This window comes from Saccoglossus kowalevskii, chromosome 18 (assembly GCF_978046115.1).
Source record: "Saccoglossus kowalevskii chromosome 18, keSacKowa6.1, whole genome shotgun sequence".
NCBI classification, from domain to species: domain Eukaryota; kingdom Metazoa; phylum Hemichordata; class Enteropneusta; family Harrimaniidae; genus Saccoglossus; species Saccoglossus kowalevskii.
The window spans coordinates 23,521,068-23,533,594 of NC_140658.1; the positions used below are offsets into that span (position 1 = coordinate 23,521,068).

The 12,527-nt window shown below is 36.0% G+C and overlaps 1 protein-coding gene and 1 long non-coding RNA gene across 2 annotated transcripts in view; one reads left to right on the forward strand and one right to left on the reverse strand.

Moving 5' to 3' along the window:
* LOC146731932 (solute carrier family 35 member G1-like) overlaps window positions 1-12,527 on the reverse strand; it is a 32,601-nt gene that overhangs the window by 2,795 nt on the left and 17,279 nt on the right. Inside the window, exon 2 of the mRNA XM_085492816.1 lies at window positions 580-761. The gene's annotated coding sequence lies outside the window, so the exon portion shown is untranslated. The remainder of the gene's footprint in view (window positions 1-579; window positions 762-12,527) is intronic.
* On the forward strand, window positions 4,889-11,936 carry LOC146731933 (uncharacterized). Its single transcript, XR_014926984.1, has 2 exons — window positions 4,889-5,041; window positions 11,829-11,936. It is a non-coding gene; the product is annotated as an uncharacterized LOC146731933 (long non-coding RNA).

Genomic DNA, 12,527 nt, shown 5'->3' on the forward strand with positions numbered 1-12,527 from the left:
ACCGGACACAGCGCCCTGGGGAAAAATCCCCAAGACTGTCGCAAGGCTGGCCCAAGACTCTCTTAGACTGCGTCAACACTCGCCCCAAGGCTCTCCAGGACTCTCTTAGACTGCTCAGGACTGCACTCTCTCTACTGCGTCTATCGTGCTGTGCTTCCCAAGACCAACTCAAACTCTCTTTATTCATTTTCACTACTCTAACCAATTACAAAGCAGTAAAAAGACTCTAGGGCGTAACCTTCAATCATACAGCCAATCACACTAAGTACTGAATACGTCATATCTTTTGATTAATCGTTCACTACATTAATAACTATGGATATTAACTGTCAAAATTAATAGTCAGAATCGCAGCGGTTATCTGGTAATTAGTTCCAAATCACTGAGCCAAGTTCCGTCCAAAACATCAAATAGGCCTGAACGATGACAGACATAACACAACAATTCAGCTAATAATCTGCTAATTAAGTCGGTCAACAGATACCAAAAACAAATTCATGACAGTAACATGGCTTATTTACCTGAGAAGCATCATTTCAATTGCGTTGTGTACGCAACATAGACTAATAGATAACTCACCAAGGGGACGAAACTCTCAGCTCCTGTTTGTTCGACACTTGCTAATGGCAATCAACTTGTGTTCATAAGTATAGTTGGAGAATATTTATATTTGGTGTACATGCTGTGAATATAAATTTCAAGAGGATCACCGATGCCGTTGTTAAGATGACTGGTGTGGACTACAGCCTTAGCCATGTATGCTGAAACACAAAAACATAAGAGTTGATATGTCTCCCAGCATCTTCCAACAAGCACTAGATTCTGTTTCCAATAGTGCTCAAGATATGTATGCAATTCCAAGAAGTTCGTTACATTCCTCTTTATTTTTGAAATAAGTGTTCATGGTGTTTATTGTTATTATTATTATTATTATTATTATTATTATTATTATTATACTTTATTTTCAGACTCAAAGGTCTATAGAGAAATTACAACAGAAATAACGTCTATAATTGCGCCAAAAACTAGACCTTAGGAATAAATCACTATTTATACAACTATCAATTATACTATTGTCACTCTGAAACTATCGCTGTTTAAAATTGTACAATGATTTTCTATGAAGTGTTGAAAAATTGAAAATATTTCTCATGACACAATTAGCACTTGCACTGCTCGACCTCTCTAATTTAAAAATCAACCGAAGTGCATTGTTGTACGCTACATGCAGAGCACGCATCTGCTTAACAGTATAATTGCTCCATACATTTAAGCAATAGTTACTATATACAAATGAGCGAAAAAGAGTACATTTCACATGTTCCGAACACTTCCCAAAGTTCCTCAAAATAAGATTTGCCCTTGCATAAATTGACCTGAGTTGTCTACGCATGTCTCTAGCATCAATATGTATCTAAGGTACTTATATCATCAACAAATTGTAATGGTTTGTTATACAAATATACAGAAGGAACTCTGGCTTGTTTCCAATATTTTGGGAAAAAAAGCCATACATTTTGTTTTTATTGGATGAAATATAATATCATGGCGTATACTATACTTCTCACATATTTCAACCAATTTACGAAGTGCCTTCACCCACGGAGACATTAACAACAAGTCATCGGCATAAAGTAAATGATTTATAGGCACACCTGCTAAATGGCATCCCACTTTTGCCAAATGAAGCTTATCACTGAGCTCGTTTACATACAACACAAATAATTTTGGTGACAGTATACGTCCCTGGCGGACACCGTTAGTTACATTAAAGCTACTTGTAACCACCGTAGCCCACCGTACACAAAAAAGCTAGCTGCTATACCAAACCATTAGAAAACGCACAATAAACAATAGAACACCTCTATTAATTAACTTACTGAACAGTGTCCAATGATTCACCCGATCGAACGCTTTAGATGCGTCCATAAAACAAGCGAATACCGGCGACTGGTGGCACTTATAAAAATCTATGATTTCCTTAAGTACAAAAATACACATATCTGTCGAGGGCCTCTTCTTAAAGCCAAATTTATAGTCACTGGTATGAATATACTTCTCGAGGCGCGTAAGCAAACACGATTCTAAAACAATTGTCACTGGTCTATAATTTTCTTTTGACGATACATCTTTGGATTTTTCTTTGACAATCGGAACAATAAGTGCATTTGTCAAACTACCAGGCAGCTTCCCTTGCACAAGAAATGCAGTAAAACACAAACTAAGAACTGAATAAAGGCTTAAATTGGCATGTCTCACGTGTTCAGAGACCAGATTTTCCATACCTATGGCTTAACCTTTTTCTAACCTGTTCACCGCCTGCGCGATTTCCTGTGACGTGACGATGCTGTCATCACGTTATTTTTCTTTGCACAATCGATTACACAGTTGAGAAGAGATGAATAATGCTGTTTCCACATGTCCGATATGCACAAATCGCCATTACATCCGTCTACAGTGGTAGGTAGTGGGCATGATCTATTAGTAACTGTTCGAACCGAATCCCAGAATTTACGTGTGTCATCATGATATAATTTACTAGCCATTTTGTTTGCTTTAATGTGATCATCATTCCCCCTGCACATCCTAAATCCTAATGTAAACTGCGCACGTGTTTTACGCATTAGTTCACAAATTACACAAGTGCGCGGTTTGCCAATATGGTGACAATCACGAATTTTGTCATTCCACCCCGGAACTACTTTATCCTTCCTAGTTTTAGATACAATGCTGGGCCGATTGCTCCAACGATGTCACTATATTAGTATATAATTTACACAACTCCTCAGCATGGTTGTCATTAATACAGTTCGGGTTACAACAGCTTAGTGCGTCCTTGGGGAGGACGAGATTTCTCAGTAGATGACCTGATTTTAAACAATATTCGTTCAGGTTCTTTGCGGTTGCTTTAAATTTGTTCACATTAAGAAAAGTCACGTGTTCACTGATCGTTTGGACGTTATTCAAAAAATGAACTGGACCTGCCAACTCGACTGTCACGCTCATCGGAAAATAGTTAGAAGACAAGACATCGTGCATAATATTAATACTTGATATAGCATTATGCACCAAATATGTGCTAACACAATGGTCCAACCAAGCGGTACTACCATGGGCTTCACTATAAAACGTGAAATTATCGTTGTCTTTGCCCAGCAAACTAAAATCAGAAATAAATAAGCTGTTTTCACTGGAGAATCGCTCAAGCGCAAGACCAAATGATGTTCCGACTCCAGCGTTGAAATGTCCCAGAACAATGACATTCGCCGAATCAAATTCTTGAATGATACAATCAATTTTTCCTAAATACATAAGAAAACTGTCATAATTGTCATTTGCACACGTAGGCAAGTAAGAACATACAAGAAGAAGTTTTGTTGTATCATTGCAAAGTTCCACTGCAATTAATCTACAGTCATTTAAATATTTGATTTTCACCATATTACCCAATGACTTTCGCCATATTATTGCTACACCACCATATGACCTCCCCAATGCTCCTGGATTAAAACAATGTTATGAGAGTCACACAGTGTTCGAATATCATTAATAGATGGTTTTACACCTCTACAGTTATATGTGACCAGTCTGACTGCCATGTTCATTATTAGTAATACCTTCGAATTAATACCCCACTGGGCCATGAAGCAGGACTTAATAGTCGATGAGACACTTCCCGATTAGATTCGACAACAAACGAGGAATATGTATCAAACTTCGATTTAAGTTTTTCACACTTTACTTCCAGATTGATCGACTTCTTCAGGTAACTGCAAATGTCCTCTGACTCTGTGGTCGGTGCTAATCTCGATACGAATAACTTGAAGGGAGGATTAGGGCGAACCGCTGTGATGGCGCACGATTCATCCACACTGGCTATTCCGACTGTCGACTGAGGGCGCCTTCGTCTCCGGCTCTTGACCATTATGAAGCCATTATCACCACGCACAGGTGCCACATTCATGGTTACCTCGGCAACATGCGGCTTCACTATTTCGAAACCACCATCGTTATTAAAAGGTGTTACATTCCCACTTACACCAGGAACACTCGACTTCACTTTTGTTGCATAAGTGGTCGTATTGCTCTCTTTCACCAGAGAGTGTTTTTTAACAGAACCTGTATAAGCGTGACTAGAATGATTAAAGCCCTTGTTCTGCTTTCCGTCTTCCAATACCATCTCGTGCAAATCCTCACAATCCTCAGACTGTACACTTCCAGGCCCGGCCCGTATATCCTGATTTTCAAAATAACGTTTCATGAAATTCATTTCGTTGCGTAGGTTTTTAACTTCTTGTATCAATTCGTCATTTACCTTTGATTGAGATCGTAGACATGATTCCTTCAGCTGAAATACTTCTGATCTAACCGATTTCATTTCCCGAGTCATTACGGAGACATCCACATGAGTAAGTGGGAATAGAATAGTGGATTTCTTCAACACCGCATTGAGGTAAACGTTCGGAATAGATTTTTTTGTTTATTGGACAGATCACGTTGTTTACACTTGCCAGTTCAGTTTTACAACAGTTTTTCTGAAGAAGTCCAAATTCTAGGGCGAAACGTTGAAAGGAATAATATTCTTTATGGACTGGATAAGGCTTTTGCGGCCCGAGGTCGTGCGGCGGAAACGCCCGAGCTTGCGAGGGCGCGTATGTTAAGCCACTATTTTGGTATTTGCCACTATTTTGGTACCCGCGAAAATTAAAACCAACGTTCTCTTGCTCTTTGTTATTATTTTTCTTCACAAGTCAATAAATCTCATAATTCTGAATAATTCTGGACAGTTTGTGTATAATTTGGAGTAATTTGTTATGTTTAATTTAAGTTTTCTTTACTTGCGCATCTTTTCAGACCGAATTGTCATCTTTTTGACGCAGACACAGTGACGCTAACTTAGGGGGTATTACAATCGGCTGTCCTAACAGCCATATCGCGGAGCTCAATTCAACTGTCGTACTTTTAAAAATCAATTGCATAGCATATCCGTCGCCGATTGAAATGGTGTTAGTGCATCGAAACTGTTCGGCGAAGCTGCTAGGTAAGTATATGGCGATTCAATACTAATATTGATATTTACTAGCTAGCTATCGCACTATGACTTGTTTAGTGTGCCTGCTCAGACTGCTGCGGCGTCTCGAGTCGTCCATTTGATTCTATCATCATCATCATGTTGTGTTCAATTCCAATTTCGAATGTGCATCGATTTCTCAAAACAGTAATTTATAGACATGTATATAGTTCATCTGATCCAGAAAGTGATAGTTTAAACTTCATGTACATGTCCAGCTTGAATTTAAATAATCTATATGCGGACGTTGAGCAGGCGGACAACAACAGAGCCACCGAGCGATATGCTATTTTTCCGTTTTGTGTTTCTTCCATTTGAGATGCATTTCTGTAAAATATTCCGTATATGATGACAGAATTCGCTGGTGTTGTCAAGTTGTAGCATCCATTCTGGTAATTTTTATATTTTAGCAGCTATTTATTTTCTTGAAATTAGAATGTTTTAATACGCAAGATTTAAGTAATTAATGAGGTCTTGATATTAGTAATTTATACCCATAACCTGAATGATATTCTTGTATAAAACATGTCAGTCACTTTCTTATTTTATCATATTTTTTCTCTATAACATGACGAGATAGAACAATTTGTATAATATATTATACACTTGCGTAAATGACAAAGGTGTGTCAATAGTCAATAAAACAGCTAGCTGCGGTTTCGTAGCTCTTTGGTGCGACCTACAATCGAATTTCGCCCTAACAATTTCATTTGGACGTCTTTTTTTTAATTTTGTAGTTGTACGTCGAACATAGAGCTACGGGATCTATCACAGTTTAATAACAGAAATCTGGCATACGTAAATTAAATCGCTTTTGCTTTCGATTACTATGGTGTGACGTACCTTTATTGTGAATTGATTGCTGGATGAATAACATACAAACTTTTGTTTGCAATTTGTGTTTATAAATAAGCAATAATTTGTGATATTTTACAATTACCGCGGAAACCAAGCAAATTACGAGAAAACGGCAGCCATTGACATCCCACACTCCCTAGCACAGAATAAATGTAATCTCGTTTGGTGGTCATGTGATACAGTGGTGGAAGAATAAAACTCACTCTTCCCGTTATTCTAATTGTTCAAAGAAAGCAATCACATACAGTATTTATAATTGTATGATTTTTGTTTAATAATAGAAACTAGTTGCATAAACGCAATTTATCTACTGATTTCGGTCACGTGGTACAAAATTATAGGTCTCGCGTAATTTGCTATAAACTCTGGAATACAAAATGGCGTCTTTCGTCTTGTTATTTTTCTGCGACTCGGTGTACGGTAAATAAAGTCAATTTTTTATGACCACCGTCATCATTTCACAGCGCAAATAGGTTCTGGTCATTGTTTGGAAGTAAATAAACATAGTGAGTACTTTCGAAGGTCTTAAAATGTGATTTTCGCGACGACCAAATTTGGCATGTGGATTTTAACCGGTATTCAGTCGCACAAGGCCCCATAGCCCTATGGGCCGGCCAGAGTCAGTCACGTAAATAATGCGGTCGGCAACATAGGGCTATGATTCCACAGCTATAAAACAGCCTAGGCAATACTATAGTCATTTAGAAAAGACATACAATTTGTTATTAATCTCATTATACACTTGTTATTAATCTCACTAATAACAACCATTCATGGTTATTTCAATTTTTGTATTACATTTTAATTTGTTTAGTAAGTTTTACAATACAAAAACCATCTTTATTATTGCTGCATTGTGGATATAAATGTAGCTCCAGAATGTGAGTAACCACTTGGAATTCCTACTGAATTTTGGGACGCCATGAATTCACAGAAATGCTTTCTTAATTTCATTTCCAAATACTTGCTGTGATAGATGAATGTTTAAACAATCATTTATACATGTTCCATAAGTGAATAAATAATATTACTAAAAAAATCCTTTGAAAATCAAAAGTTTACCATTCAATCTATTTGTATCTAACAACGTTGTCCTGACTCACTGCACTAATGATCAATGGGATAATGGCTTCCTATAGAGAAGAAATGTGTTAACTCAATATTGGATTTTGCAAAGAATTGTGGGATTGAAAATTGAACTGAACAATATAACCATAAAATTTTTAAAAATAACTTGCACGTTGCTTGAAAACAGGAGAGGTAAAAAGCTTATTTTAACGGAGGGCTCTATGGAAAAGATGTGAGCCCCCCAAATGCCATCTACAGTTCAATTTTCTATCTCACAACTTTTTGCAAAATCAAATATGGAGTTAACACAGTTCTTCCCTATACATGTATATAACACATTTTTTCCCTATACATGTACATGTATAACTAAAACTGGATATTATGAATCACTGTCTTCACTATGAAACAAATAATAAGGTATAATTATTCCCTTAGAACCTAACCTGACTCACTGCACTAACAACCAATAAGACATTTGTTACTCATAATTAGGACTAGGTATTATTATTATTTTTAATAATTTTTTTGTGCCAGGCAACAGTTCCGGACATTAAATTTCACTGTTGTCTCTCCTGACTTTTTTTATGTGCAAAGTGCAAGTGCTGACACATAGTGCATTTTTGCCACAGAAGTCATATTCAAGTTTGGGACTACATGACAGGGCTGTGCGGCCATTTTCCTATCAAATGGCAATTTAATGCACTATCCGACCTTAATCAAAGTTCCCCCAAAGTCGCATTCGTTAGTGAATAAATCTTGGCCAGTGGAATTGGGCTTTCCGTGTTCAGTCTTAGTAGGATTTGAACTTGGGTCTACAAATCATGAGTCTGATGCGACAACCACTACGGTATACTACCAGTGACCGGTAAGACTACATGTAGGTATTATTACCTGGTAATCGAAGACGACCTGACCCGACTCACTGCACTAACTATAAAACTAATAATAAGGTATTATTATTCCCCTTGAACCTAACCTGACTCACTGCACTAACAACAAATTGGACATTTTTACCTACATGTATAACAACAGTGTTCTCTCCACACCTCTAAAGCGTAATGGTACAGTGATGTGACCCTGTGAGATGTTCTTTCAAGGGTGTAGCCCCTCTAAATCCAAATCAAATACTAGAATATTAATAATTTGCCCATTGCACGTAACAGCAACAATGTGACAAAACAAGTCTCACAAATCACAAATACTGCACATGTCCGGAAAATATACTGATTTGGTACACTGCTATTATTTGCAGTTTGTACTTTAATTCAAAAAAAAACAAGTGAAATTAGGTCCCATTGAAAATAAAACTGTACATAAATCGAAGCAAAAATTATTCAACTGCAGGCATCGCCAAAGAAAAAAAACTGACTGGCAACACTGTTGTTTGGAGGTGTCAATCTGCCCAACGATTGTGTGTCTCGGCTACGCTGGTGGCTCATGCTTTGCCAAATTTTGTCGAATGGCGAGTTGAGTTTTAAGTTGATTTGCCAAATAATATATTTTATAGCCAAAATTGACCATATTTTAGGAAAGTAATGATTATTTGAATGTATAAACCATCTTTATAGTAATGTTCTTGAATGTATAATAAAGAAAAATGAACGACTTTTACCATAATATTTTTTCTGATAGTTAGTCGATTTTTCTAGGATAGTTGACGTCGCCATGTCTACAACAGAGTTTGTATTATGTTACTGTATTTTGCCGATCATGTATTAAAAAACTCTTGAAAATATGATACATCAGGGCAAAATGTAAGATAAAATTTGAAACTTTGGTCTGACCTTTTGCATCACTTCCTGTTGAAACACCAACAAAGTCGTATGTTATCGCATGACTTTGTGGACATTTTTTTTTATCATCCCCAGTTCTTTCTAAGATTAAAACATTAACTCGAGACACACGTTAGATCAAAAGAAATACCTGGATTGCCAGTCTGTTTATTAGTGGTTCTAAGATAATCGCCAATGAATCATTTTCAGGAATTTTTTTAAACAAGAAACAGGGGTGCATCGCCCTCATGCCATGGCCATGTGCCCCTTACCCTAGGGGGCAGATTTTCTGGCAACCACAAAATTCTGAATGACAAGGGATCACAAGTGGCTTCAGTCTTCAACTTTGACCTGTCTGACAGAAATTTTGGCCCAAAGGAAGCCAGAGAATGCTCCACACCCTGATAGGGAAAACCCCATCTCCCCTACTTGATGGTGCCGCTGAATTGCAGTGCTCCCTCTTGCAGTTTTTTTCAAGAAAAAAACCTGATTTTAATTAACAAAACATTCTAAATTTGTTCAATGCAAGAATGTTACGGTTTAGCGGACAAAGTTAGGGTAATCATAGCATTACACATAAGGTATAGATCAATGAAAAATCGTTGACTTTAGTTTGAAATTTTGTCATTATTGATTTATTATTTTCATCCTATTTTGATAACTCGCAATCTCACAACAAAAAAATGTTTGCCCTAATGTCTCATGAACAGACAGTGACATGGGCACTAAAACTGACTGTACTTGTTGACACGAAATAATGATAAACAGTTATCTCCATGGATAACAATATATTTACTGACTGGCTATAACATATTAACTATTTCTATTGCTTTTTAGCTCCGCTGTCGACAAAGTCGACACAGCTAGGCATTAGTGGAATGGTGCATAGCAGACTGTCAAAACCTCAAATTCTCTAATTTTGGTGAATATTTTTGTCATTTTTGGTAAAAAGTGATATTTTCGACTTCTTGTTAAAAACCGCTATTCCGATTGCTTTGATATTACATATATAGGTACTATATGTGGATCTCTCTCAGATTTGTTCATTTCATAATGATATCTTAAATTCTCTAATTTTGGTGAATATTTTTGGTAAAAAGTGATATTTTTGACTTCTTGTTAAAAACCGCAAGTCCAATTGCTTTGATATTACATATATAGGTACTACACCTGGACCTCTCTCAGATTTGTTCATTTTGTGATGATATCTTTAATTCTCTAGTTTTGATGAATATTTTTGTAGTTTTTGGTAAAAAGTGATATTTTCGACTTCTTGTTGAAAACAGCAAGTCTGATTGCTTTGCTATTATATATATATAAGTACTACATATGGACCTCTCTCAGATTTGTTCATTTTGTGATGATATCTTTAATTTTCTGATTTTAGTCAATATTTTTGTAATTTTTGATAAAAGGTGATATTTTCGACTTCTTGTTAAAAACCGCAAGTCTGATTGCTTTGATACTATACATATATGTACCTCAGGTAAACCTCCCTCAGATTTGTTCATTTCATGATGATATCTTCAATTATCTAATTTTGATGAATATTTTTGTCATTTTTAGTAAAAAGTGATATTTTTGAATTCTTGTTGAAACAGCAAGTCCGATTGCTATACATACCATACATATTGTTCATTTTCTTATATGATATCCTCAGTTCTTTAATTGAAATGTGCCTTGCTAACAGCGGAGCTATCTCAGCCGATAGGCTGCTTGTTTTGCTGTTCTATTTCAAACTTTATTTGACTTGATAAATACATAAAAGACAATGGAGTAAAATGATATAAAATATCAGACTGTCTCGTCTTTAATTAATTGTAGATAGATTGTTAACTAATTTTATACTAACACAGTTATTGTATCACAATATTCAATGGGAAATTTATGCAAATTAGATACAGTGTTTGACTTGGGGTCTGGGGAGAACACTGAACTTGGACTGGATTTTTTTAATCCTGAGGCCCTGACTTGAATCACTGCACTAACAAGCAATGAGACATTTGTTATCTATAACTAGAACTGGGTTTTACATGTATTAATCCTGAGGCCATGGCCATAATCATTGCACTGATGACCAATGGGACACATAACTAGAACTGGGTATAGTAGTTTCAGAGGACCTGACTTGACTCAGTGCACTAACTACCAATGGGTCATTTGTTATCTATAACCAGGACTGGGTATTATTATTCCCAGAGAACCTGACCTAAGTCACTGCACTAACTAGCAATGAAACTTTTGTTACTTATAACTAATACTGGGTATTATTAATCCCAGAGGACCTGACCTAACTCACTGTACTAACTAGCAATGGAATTTTTGTTACCTATATCTAGGACTGGGCATTATTATACCCAGGGAATCTGACCTAACTCACTGCATTAACTAGCATTGGGACTTTTGTTACCTATATCTAGGATCAGGCATTATTATACACAGGGAACCTGACCTAACTCACTGCACTAACTAGCAATGGGACTTTTGTTACCTATATCTAGGACTAGGCATTATTATACCCAGGGAACCTGACCTAACTCACTGCATTAACTAGCAATGGGACTTTCGTTACCTATATCTAGGACTAGGCATTATTATACCCAGGGAACCTGACCTAACTCACTGCACTAACTAGCAATGGGACCTTTGTTACCTATATCTAGGACTGGACATTATTATACCCAGGGAACCTAACCTGACTCACTGCACTAACTTCATGTACAAATCAGACTTTTGTTACTTATACTAATACTGGGTATTATTAATCCCTGGGGCTCTGTTCTGGCATTTGTTAATGAGGACTGGGTTTTATTAATCCCAGAGAACCTGACCTAACTCACTGCACTAATGACCAATGAGTCATTTGTTACCTATAATTAGGACTGGGTACTACCGGTATTACGGTAATATTAATTCCCTGACCTGACTCACTACACTAACTACTAATGGAAGACTTGTTACCGATAACCCTTAGGCCCTGTACTGGGATAAATTAGCATAACACACAAGCTTTGTATTTTGATAGATATTTTAACAATTTTTTTTTTTTATTATTGTAGGAAACTTGGAAATACTATACAGAGAAATGAAAGAATATGGTATCAATGGCTTCAGTACCTGTAACAATGATTTATGACTTTTTAGTAATTGTATTTGTATACCACTTTTTCAGTTTTCTGATTATTTCATGACTGTATGGTGTATTTTGTTATAACATGATGATAATAACAAAAATATTATAAAACTGTATTACAAAGGTACCATACAGTATAACAACAAGAATTAAAGTGTGATTATAAATTTATACTTAAGTTAGAAATAACATTTCTCTTCTGGACCCTTGTCAGTGTTGGTCACTTTGTAGTAAAGCATGTGATCATGTCAGCATTATGCATATTGTCAACAATTATAATATTTGAACTCTCAATATTTTCCAAATGAGTGAGGTGATAAGTAAGATGGTGCATTGTTTATTTTCAAACATGCTATATATTAAATTGTTCAGTACTATGGAAAATTCTATATTATTTGAAATTGCAGTGTTAGATTCTTTAATTGGGCAAATAATATAGTTTGTACAACTACAAGACAAAAATATATTATTTCTGCTTCTTGCAATACCACATTGTGTTGTGTTTATATTCTACAAAATGTTTGCTTTAAAAATTTAAACTTGATTGAAGCATAAAGCTTTGATCTCTATGATTTATGTCTAATAATTTAAAAACAACTGTTCATGTGTAGCACAAATTAGGGGC